The following is a 12,468-nucleotide window of genomic DNA, read 5'->3' as shown; positions in this document are numbered from 1 at the left end:
CAACACAAAAACAAAAGATGAAGCTATTTAAAAAGGAGATATAGAAGCACCCATCTTTAAGCTGCTATAATTAAGCATTTTATCTATTCTGGTAGAGAGCAAAAAATATACTCTAAATTGTTTCTTTTTTCCTTATTCTTTTGCCAGGCCTCTATCTGACCACAGCAGAGGTTCATCAATCACTTGGCCTTTCATTTAGTTGTTTATTTAAAAGCAAGGCAAGTGATAGCAAACAAATACTGGCTGCACAGCTTAACAGTCAAGGAATGTATATCTAATAGGGGAAGAGACATGTTCTGAAACTGTTATAATACAGAACAGAAAACAAGAGGCATCATGAAAGAAGACAAAGGGACTCTTAGCGTCAAAAGAAAGGTGCATTGGATGGAGATTGGTGTCTCTCAGTTTTTGAACCCACCTGCATTACAGGCATTATGCTTAGTGTTCTATGCATTAAATCCTCTGACATTAAATCCTCTAAATCCTGTGTGATCGATATTATCCCCATTTTACAAATGAGGAAATTGAGATTCAGAAGTTAATATACTTGATTTGGTTTCCACAGTAGATGGTAGAGGTGATGTTAGAATCCTTAGATACCTCTAACTCCAATTTCTGGCAGGAAGGCTTTAAGATACACTTCACAGAGATGAGCCATTTGCATGGATTGAGAATTACAGAGATTTGAACAGTGTGTGATAGGAGAAGTGCTCATTTCATGAAAAAGTAATAGTGTTGGCTTGGGGGTTAAAGTTTGGTTGGAGCCTGTAGGAGCAGACTTTCTCTATTGAGCTGGGGCTTGTAGCTAGTCTGTAGATTAAAAACTTGATAAAAGTGGGGAAATAGTTAAAAAAAAGTGTAAGCCTTCAATTTAATATAAAATGTACAAGTGTGTATTTATTTGTCAGTCATCTCTTGAGGAACCATCTCTTAAGGAAAATAATTTTCTTGGAATATGAATCTGCTGATGGTAGTCCTTACCCATAAAACACTATTTTATGCCTGATATGGTATCATCCAGTTTTGTTTATTGAAACACAATCTGAGTGTGGTATCCTGGACTTTTATTGTTTTTTTTCTCAATTTATTATTGCTGTCTTGTCCATTTCTGGTTTGACATCATTTTTTTATTGGCTTGTTGGTGGTTGTTTTTTAAATCAAGCATATAACTTAGTGTTCATAGAAACAATTTTCTTTCTGTACTCATATTTTATCAGTTTTCATATTTAATTAAATCACATAATTGCAAGAACAAGTAAGACTGGCATAAATAGGTTTGGACAAGCATACAGCTAATTGGTGGGAGAAGGGCACAGATGTACTGTATAGCTTGCTAGCCTGGAGTGTTTAATCATCCATGTTTTACAGAGAGAATGGAGAGCATTGATCTGATGAGTCAATTAAACAGAAATGTGTTGAAAGAACTGCTGTCGCAATGGAAAAATAGGAGATAATATATATTAGGGTCAGGTCTTTCAGGGCCTTGAATGCCAAGCTAAGTAGTTTAGTCATCATTGATGAGCCATTGTTGCCATTCCCACAATTGTGGGATCACTGTGCTCAGAGTTGTGGACAGGCAAGATTAGTTTAAATACTGCCTAGAGAGATTTGGTAAAGAAAATAGTGAGAGGGAACAGTGTGTGGCAAGTATAAAAGGGGATGAGGGGATGGATGTGAAAGATATTTTGGGTGTAGGGAAGTAGGACTTGACAGTGGACCGGATATGAGGGTGGTATTCAATGTACCTTTCTCATAAAAATGAGTAAGTAGGAATTTGCCCTCTTGACATTATATGAAATTCTAGGGATTTTACAGTACTTTTGACTTCTTGTTTCCACTTAGCTTTAGTCATTCTGCACACCTCCCAGTGGTTGCAGCGGTATCTATTACATTAGCCCTCTGCCCATCACTGTGTGTATAACCTCCCCGGTATTTAGCACTGTTGCGTATTATTTCCTAGTTGTTACAGTATATACCCTATTGCACTGATGCTAAGATGCACTTCTAGTTTTTTCTTTTTTTTCATTTTAGCATCTCTAAAATCAGAATGCATCATAAAATGTCAGGGCATCTTGACAGATGATGATGTGTCAAAACTTAATTGATTGCATGTTTTTCCTTTCTTATGGGTCAAAAAACAGCTGTGTTTTGTAACATATAGTATCTTCCCTCCTCGACCAGGTTATAAATTCTAGAGCAACCGTCAGACCCCTTTTCTTTTGCATCCTTGATAGTATAATGCCAGGTACATAGTATACCGTTAGTAAATATTTGGTAATTTATTGTTAACTTGAGTTAGAGTCATGATAGGTCTGTTTGCGAATAAGGCATTGTGTAAGTATTTGGAAACTAAAGTATTCTGAGCTCCAAGGAGACTTCCACAATCTCCTAAAGAGACTCTAAAAAATGAAGAAATGTAGAAATACAGATTTGCACTCAGAAATCACAACGTGAGCAAGAATTAACTTGGTTGGCTTGATATTTAAGAAAATAGTATCTGTTGTTATTAGCTCTCATGACACCAAAGGAATTTTTGAAGAGGACTATTTGATTTTCCTTTTGTTTGTATTCTTCTTTGTGAATGTACCAATTATTGGGCAAGAAAAGTGAAGAGAGAAGAAGGAAAGATTCAGGTCATAAAGCCATCTAGACTCTATAAGACAAAAGTATTTTTGATAAAGTTGATTGTTTCCAAGATTTGTCTTAGTTCAAAAAGCCTGAAAGAAGGAGCCAGATATCTGAATACACGTATGTTTGAAGGCACGGTGGCATTTAGGCAAAGGAAACAGGCTAGTTTAGCAGTATTCTAAGGAAGATGGTCAAAGTAAGTGAGCATTATCTGGTAATTTCTTCAATTTTCTATGAGAATGTAGAAATTGCTTTTCTTAGAAAAATTAATGAGTGATGTAAATATATTTTCAAATGCTTTGGTGATATAAATCATTAATGAAATTATAGATAATAAGAGTTTTGAATGAAAAGATATTTGTATCATCTACAAATAGAAGGTGAAAAATGAGGGTTTAGTGCAACATTTCGGTGAGGTGTTTGGAGTCTGAAGACAAAAGTAAGAGATTACAATTAGTATGATTTGAGTCTTCCTTTCTTACATCACACAGCCCAAGCCATACTGGAAAACTACAAAGTGCAACCTTGCTGAAAAAATCTATTCCTTGTAGGGAAAGAATATACCTCTCCCCATGAGTTGAGTCTATGTCAGCCCTGGTAGGAAAATGGTAGAAATAAAACTGTAAAATAAAGTGTTTAATGAGAAAGTGTTTAGTGAGGCCATAATATGGTATTGATTTATAATAATGATAAGTAAAAGAAGAGATGCTTTGTCCTATTTATCCTGACGGCTTCCTTTCAAATTGACTTTCCCAGGGTTATTAGAGATTAAGTAATGCTAAGAAATTAAAACATTGCCAACTCTTGGTTATTGGTGTGAAGAGGTGGTTTATTGGCATGTAAGTAATACCATGCTAATGGTATTTTTTATATATATATATGTATATATATATATATATATACTATAATATTTCCCATTATATATACTATAATGTTTCTCAAACCTTGCTGCACATCGGAATTGTTTGGGAATTTTTAAAAAATACTGTGTTTGGCTCTCAGCCCCAGACATTCTAATTTCATTGGTGTGGAGTATGACCTGAGCATCAGATTTTTAAAAAGCTTTCCAGGTCATTCTAATATGCACCAAAGTTTAGGAATCACTGTATTGCCAGTGAAAACAAGTATTGCCTATTTTTTGTTTTACTGACATAGAACTCCCACTGTTCACTGCTCAGATAGAGAAACCGTTTGTTCTCAAAGCACACACCCTTTGCAGAAAGGGTAGTTTGTATAGAGAGAGGCACTTTTGCCTGAGAGGGTAATAAGGCATGGAGTAAAAGGAAAATATTCTGAGCATAGAAGGTTATGGGAAAGAGTTAAAGTTTCTGGTACATAATAAAGAAAAGGGATATTTCTCCATTTCACCTGAGTTTGGACTTAAATGAAGCCTCATTAATTTGCTTATATTAATTTTCTATAAAATATATATTCATATTCAAATGTCAGTTCAAAATATATTAAAAAGATAAATTTTGATGATTTACTATTCTGAATTATTTAAGCCTTGGGGAATAATCAGAGGTCTATTTTTCTGAAAGGGAAAAACACTTCAGATTGTTGATCATTGCAATCACGAGTCTAGGTAGATACATATTATATCTTTGTTGTCTTTAATTTCAATGATTCCCTGAACTAAAACTTGTTGTAATACTACCCTTCATAATGGCCTGAACTATTCTTTGGCTAGTTCTGTGACAAAAAGAGCAAGATAGTAATTTCAAGATGTATTACCTATATGACTCTGCTTTTGTGACTTTATCGATCCCAACATTATCTGAACTCTCTCCCTCCTAGTTTTGGGATATCAGATGAGAAGGAGTTATTTTAACTATCTCTTGGAAAATAACATCGATGAACTATTTTCGTCCAGTGCAGCATAAATTGTTTTTGTCCACAGTGGATTCCACCCAAAGAAGGCAGACTCTGATTACTGGTTATTAAGCTCTTTTCCCCCGGCCATATGCCTGAATGGAAACGTGGCAGATTTTCCTTTGGGTTTCAACAAAGTGTTTTCTCAAACCGCAATGAAATGAGTTGATTGAAATGCCATAATAACAGTGGTGGTGGTAGATTGTTGCTACTTCTTGATAAAACAGAGAAATGGGGCTATTTGAAATCAGGGTAACTTTTGAGTGAAAGGATAAGGCTTGGAAGCCAGAGATCAAATATGCTAGCTTATAATGAAGACCTTTTGCTTATTTGGGATCTCTGCACAGAGATTAGTTCCTCATCTCCCGAGACGTAGAAGAAATACCTCAGAATGAAGAAGAAAATGCCAGAGCAGCACTCAGGTTGGATGATGTTTATGTTGGCTGTAATTATGCAGGAGGAAAATGTCTTTTTTTTTCCTTGTTCAGTAGCATTCCCAACCCCTTTAGGATGATATTTAATGGTACTAGTTATCAGACCAGAAATGTATAAGGGAGAATGCATTACCCACAGTTTGTCTTTATGATGCTGTCTTTGCTGGCACAAGTTACAGATACATTCTAAAGAAGATCGCCTTGCTAGAAGTACCGATCGCAATGTTGTCATTAGATTCCCCGAGCCACTGAAGTGGACACTTTTGTTAGTGATATGAAGTAATTGTTTTATTGTCAAGTCTGAAGCCAAAAGAGTTTGCCTAAGATTAATGATGATAAAGTAATATTTAAATCAAAATCTTAGAGTCTTGGACCTGAGACTCTAACTGACAGTAAAATTCGAATATTAAAACCCGAACTGAAAGGAAAATCAAAATATATTATTTGACTAAGTGCCACAAATTATGGATAAGGGGTCATTTTTTTTTTTTTAACCTCAGTGTATTGGATTGATTCTGCGTTTTCCTTTTTCATTTGTCCCCTCCCCCAATGTTTATTGGCCATTTATAGTTGTCTTTTTAAATGATGATAAAGTTTACATCACATAAAATTTACCATTTTAACCATTTTTAAGTATTAAGTACATTAACACTGTTATGCAACCATCACCACCTTCCATCTCCAGAAAAATGTTGTCATCCCAAACTGACACTCTGTATCCATTAAATAGTAACTTCCCTTTCTCCTTTCCTCTTCCCCCCCAGTAACCACTATTCTGCTGTCTGTCTCTATGAATTTGACTAGTCTTGGTACCTCATGTGAGTAGAATCACATAATGTTTGTCCTTTATGTTATAAATTCTTTTTTAAGCATCTGGTTTCCCATCCAAGTACTAACCAGGCCCGACCCTGCTTAGCTTCCGAGATCAGACGAGATCGGGCGCGTTCAGGGTAGTATGGCCATAGACAAGCATCTGGTTTCATAAAGTCATATAGTCATCATAATTCAGGCGAGGAAGAGATCAATAATGCCAACCTACTTTCATGGAAAATAGAGCTGATAAGTAAAAGTTAGTTAATTTGCTCTCTTGGCTTCTAGCCCAAAAAATATTATATCCAGTTTAAAATACTTCATTAAACATTCTTGGTGCCTCTGTTCACTTTCATGATATTTGTGCTGAGAAAGTCTTTAACATCTCTCTCCCATCATCTCTCTACTGGCCCTGTATTTAGCTTTCACTAAATGAATTGATATTAGTTGTAATCATGATGAGAATAGCTAGTATTTATTGTATGTTTACTATTCAACAAGCTTAATACTAAGCGTTGTGTATGTATCAATCTCATTCAGTCTACACAACATTTTAGATACTCCAGTTATCCCCATTTATAAGGTGAAGAAACTGAGGCATGAAAGATGATGTTGCCTTTTCCAGCTTGTACAGGTAGTAAATGGTAGAGCCAGGACCCTGAATATCACTACCTGGTCAAAATCAGTACGTTAGAATGAACTGAGTTTGGGCAGTCAATTAAAATTAAGGAAAGCTGTGAAATTTTTTTTTTTTTTACTTTGTCAATTATTTTATTTCATTGGCATTTCAGTTCCTTTATACATAAAATGATCACCCTTTCAGCAGAATCAAGGATAATGCTAAGTTGGTTAAATAATAGACATTGCAATAACATTTTCATGTATAAAAATACTTGTAAAAAGAACTGTCTTTAATTCCCCTCTGTATATATCTGTAAATATTATTACACATATGTGTTAGGCATTTAATTAGTGACAATAAGACCTATGAGAGAGAGGTAGTACCAAGTTAACCACCAATCTGGGTATACCAATACTCTGATGATGCATTTAACCTACAGGAATTTAATGTTCTGTATGTTAAGTCCACATTCTCCAGTAGATCAGCAGCACCTACCAGGCTAGGATTTTCTGTTTACTTTATACTAGTCCTAGTCTTGATTTGCTCTTCAACAGAAACCAAGTCTGTCTTCTGTGTCTCTCTCTTACGGTTCTCTCAATCCCATCTAACAGTTCTAATAGAATGGGTTAGTGGAATACCTGGCCAGTCAGGAGAGCAGAGCTGAATAATTCCCAGCCAGGAGGTTGTGGGTTATTCAGTGATTGACTATATTTTTTTGATAGAGAGTCAAGTAATGGCTTTTTTCTGTCTTCTACATCACAGCAATCAGTAATTAGAATTCTGTTAGTCACTTCCTCTCTGGTAGCTCAAATGCATACACAGCATCCCCCAATACTCACCATAGATGCATCCTATATAACAGGTCGTTGGAGTGGCTGCTGCTACATGACCACAGATGATCTTTAAATTTAGAGGAAAAGTCTTTTAATTTCTATTGCTGAGGTAAAGGTTCCTCACCACCCCCTTACTCTAAACATTTGCTTTAAGACTGCATCAGTCCAGGTCCAGAGGAAAGATATAATGTTTACTCCTAGGTTCTCCAGAAATTAGCCTAATGCTTTAAACAGATCATCATTGGATAGAACTTTAAACTCTCAGTTTCTACTACCTATTTTCATTCTATTACTCATGGTTATGTCACCTATCTCTACCCCCATGCATGCCTCCATCTCCTACTTCGTAATTACTTTATTCAAAATATTCTTGCCTGATGATTACATCCCCCACTAAGTCATCATAAGTTTTATATAATGTATATATTGTTTGTAATGTGTCATTTTCCTTTATATTGTTACATTGTAAACATGCTGTGTTAAAATATGTTAAATTGGTTTAAACAAGTTTCCTTTTTAGATGCCTTTAATTTAGCTCAGATTGGTCTAAATCCATGAAGAACCATATATTAAACACTCTTGAATAGCTTCTATGAAAAGAAACTTAATTTATGATGTTTAGTATTATACATTATACAGTTTCTTTATTTTTCACTCAGTTCATCATGCTGTGAAAATTCATGAATATTTAACTATTAAATGAAATGCAAAATTTTCATTATCATTTTATTGAAAACTTGACATCTTAAAATACCATACATACCATTAGTATTCTAATGCATTGTCACCTTATTGAAAAATGCTGCTAAAAAACAATACAGCCATTCAGAAAAAAAAATTTTGTCCGCCCAAGGCTATTAACTATAGTTCTACACATACATTAGTGACAAATAAGTGAAGCAGCCAATGCTCACAAAAGATGTCACTAAAATGCTAGGAAACAACTGTAACCATAGAAACCATCTCACACTGCAATCTGAACATCTTTTGTCAGTGTGTGACTAGAAATGAGATGCTTAAAATCATTAGACTATCAAAAAATCTGAACATCTCTCCATTGAAATTTACATATTTAAATATTTTGAAACCTGCAAAAACTTCAACATGATACTTCTATAAAATATTGTTTCAGCTCCTAGCCCTCAACTATCAGTTTAGATATAACAACAAAAATTATACATGAAGACTTACAATTTTTCCCCCTCTATCTTTAGGCTCTATGCATTGTCTAAGGAGCCTAAACAAACACCCCAGAGAACAGAGGTTAGCTCCGAGGGCTGTCTACCTTCCTGCTCTAAATCTTCACAATGGTGCCATTCTTCACCTTTCCTTTCTCTTTTGAACAATCACTGGCTTAAATTGTACCTGCTCCAGCAAGACAGGTTTGCAGGTTTCATAAGCCTTCATGACAGTAAGTACAAAATTGTCTTAGATAATGAGATATTTAAATAAAGGATTTGACAAACCAGTGTAGGAGAGCATGAGTTTGGATGAATGTGGAACAGCCTTTGCAACCTTGGATATGGAACTGACTTTTTTCCCTTGCCTTCATCTTCTCAGAAACTCCTGAAAGGTCTGGTTATTTAGCTGAATGCTCTACATTTAAGGGGCAGTGGAAGCCATTTTCCTTGAAACCTCCATTTGAAACTAAAGGTTAAGAAGCTTGTCTAGCAGCCTGGATTATTGAGACTTTACTGCTTCTAAATCACTCTATCTGCTTCAGTCATCATTCTGAAAGCATTTATGAAGCAACCATGATGTGCAGGCACCGTTCTAGGCATGGGACACATCAGTGAACAAAGCAATGTTGACTGCCTTGTGGAACTTGCATTTTAGCAGGAGGAGACAGGTAATAAATAATCAACAGAACAAATGCAGAACAAATACGAAATCTATTGTATGGTTTATAGACTTGGTATTTTTTGAGCACCCACATCATGCCAAGCACAATTGTAGGCTTTTAAGATCCAGCATGGGACAAGATAGGCACAGCCGCTGCTCTCCTAGAGCTTTCATTCTGGAAGAATCTCATGGAAGGATTTAGTAAATACATGAATACATAGATCGGATGCTTAATCCTTGAGGCTTTATCACTGGAATCATCCAGGAGAAGCTCCAGCCATCTATCTATATTATAGGCAATCAACATGACATAAAAAAATTATATAGAACTTTTAATGGTTGACCATATCTACAATATAGGGTGCTCAGTTCTCTATTAATTTCTTCTGCTTATACTTCTTTTTTCTGATTTCCAAATCCTCTTTTCCACAGAAAATGAAAACCCGATCCTTCATGAGTTGTTTCTATTTTTCTACTGCCAAATAACAGTGGTCCTTCTTCCATAAATCTCCATATATCGAGTGTACCAAAGATTTAATAATATATAATATGTGAAACATATATTGATATATGCATATAGATAGTCCCTGACTTAAGATGGTCTAACTTAATGATTTTTTAACTTCATGATGAGGTGAAAGTGATATGAACTCAATAGAAACTGTGGTTTGAATTTTGATTTTTTCCTGGGCTAACAAGATATGGTATGATCTTCTTTTATGATGCTGGACAGCATCAGGTGCTGTAGCTCCCAGTCAGCCTCATGATCATGAACATAAGCAACTGATAACATTTAAAACCATTCTGTACCCATAAAACCATTCGGTTTTCACTTTGGGTACAGTAATTGGCAAATTACATGAGCTATCCAATACTTTATTATAGAATAGGCTTTGTGTTAGATGAATTTGCTCAACTGTAGACCAGTGTAAGTGTTCTGAGCATGTTTAAGGCGGGCCAGGCTAAGCTATGTTCAATAGGTTAGATGTATTGCATTTTTGACTTTAGTATTTTCAGCTTGCAATGGGTTTATCATGTGAAATACACATACGCAGTTTTTTTTCTTTTGAATACTTATGAGCTGAGAACTATATTAAAACATCATCCCCATTCTCATTTAAACATTAAAGGAGGTTGTTGGGGGGGGGCATTATGACCTTTATTTTCTGTGGAAGGAATAACTGAGGACTAGAACAGTATAGTAATTGGACAAAGGATACACAGTTAGTGACTGGTATTGCTAAGACTTAAACATGAAACCATCAGACTCTGATCTATGCTTTCAACCACCATTGCTGAGTTAGGGAAAAAGACAAACCCCGCTTCCCCACCCACCATGTGCCCCAGTTGGGGGACATGGCTTGTACTTTATCATAGTGTTCCTGGAGCTTCTTCAGCTCTCCTGTGGGTGGCTCCTATCTACTCACTGCATTCCATCATCTTCTCTACACAGCTACATGATCTCCACTAACCACAGTGTCCAAGATAGTCCTTCACAGCTGCGTATGCAGGTGTAGCATTAGGGATCAGATCAAAGGAGAAGGGTTTCTTGCGATTGCTTAATAATGACCTTCTGTACACAAATGTTTAGAGATCTTAAAGCTGTAAAGGACCATGAGGATATCTAATTCCCTCATGTTACTGATGACTAAATGGAGATTTAGAGTTGACATGAGTTGCCTAATTACTTCACTGGACAGTTAGCAGTGGAACCAGGTCTGAATTTAGGAATTCTGTCTCTTTTAATAATAAACTGGCTCCTACAAATATCTGTGTTTGTATGTGTGCACACAAATATGGAGATAACCAGCTTGAATACACTTGTATATATGCACTTCATATATTGAGAATTTTCTGTATGCTTAAATTTGATTTTCAGTTTAAATTTTACTCTGGGATATCAACTTTGTTTCTCATTTAATTTTTTTTAAAATGAGTATTTAAACTGCCAACTGTAATGTCACAAGCAACCTTGATTCATGTGAGGGCACCGGAGGAGGAACTAGAGAACTGATTTGAGTCTCACTCATCAAGCCTCCATCTCTCCCCACCTCCTCAGTACCTCCCACAGAGCCCACAGTGTAGTTACACTTTGCACCAATCCAAACCCCTATGTCAAGTATGAATTCATTAGTGTTTTACAATATATATTATATGTATCCATACATGTGTATATATAGAAAATATATACATCCAATAAGAAGACCCACACATGAAATTTTCTTTTTCTTTAAAAGTATAGAAGAACTAGAAAAAAAAAAAGTATAAATGTGCTGCTAAATAGTTACTATACCTTTTCAGATAATAGAGAGAACAGTGGTTCTGAGTTTTAAAAAGGTCTTTAATGATAAATGAACAAATTAATAAAAAATTAATAAAAATGGCACAGCGGTTTAATCTTTGCCATGCTAAGTCAAGTGTAAGCTTTGATTCCATTTCTCAATCACCAGAATGATATCGAATCTAAAATGTAAGTGATTTCTGTCCACATTGCAATGTAATATCCAGCTGTTTGCTTTTCTTCCGGCACCCTGCTGCCCACCCCCTCTCTAACTGAGGGCAGGAAGCACTATTAATCATTCTTTTGCTCATTATTGAACTGGATTCTTCTCAAAGTCACTGACCCCCCAGGGCACGGGGAAACCTGTTTAGTCAGACCACCCAGGATTCCATAGAAAAGTGGTCATTCTGAATGCAGGTGGTTGGTCTCCTGCTCAGGTTTCTGTTAAGACCCATTAACTCTGCCTTGATGGGCACTTAAGAGCATTAACTCCTTCATTCCCAAGGCTTCTAGCCTCTAAAGTTTTTGAATGTTCCAGGAGAATTATTGCACCTCATAGTCCTGGACACCAGGAGCTCCAGTTCTGATGAGCGAATACCACCCCAGGAAAATTACAGAGTAGGATCCAAATGAGAGCCAAGAAATTCCAGCAGGTATCTCTTAGAAAACTGAGAAATGTTCTATATTATGGAATTGAATATACAGATGTTTTTCAGGGAGCTTGGGAAGAGTCTTTTGACATCTCAATGGCTTCCTCCATTAGATTTCCAGTGATTGAAAATTTACCATTACAGCTTCAGTCCTTTTTACTTAAGATTTTGCCACCTGTAAAAATGCGAATACTCTTGGGAAAGTCTTCATATTAAGCTTTATGAATAACGTGAACCTTTTAATGAGAGAACTGATCAGATTCATCCTAAGTACAGGCTTTGATAGAAGCCAGTGACAATACTAAGAGGAGGGGTGTGGGAGTAAAGGCAGGTGGAGGGGCTAACAATAGGAGGAAAGGAAGAAGGAAGGAAGACTGAATTTGTGGAAAACATTTCTTATTATTAGTAAAGGCTATAAGAATTCAAGAACTGTAGGAGGAAAAAAGAGAAAGGCGGAGGGGTGAAGGAGAGGAGATGGGGGTGTGGGAGATGAGTG

Source organism: Mustela erminea, chromosome 5 (assembly GCF_009829155.1).
Source record: "Mustela erminea isolate mMusErm1 chromosome 5, mMusErm1.Pri, whole genome shotgun sequence".
NCBI lineage: Eukaryota > Metazoa > Chordata > Mammalia > Carnivora > Mustelidae > Mustela > Mustela erminea.
Note: the sequence above shows the minus strand (reverse complement) of the source record.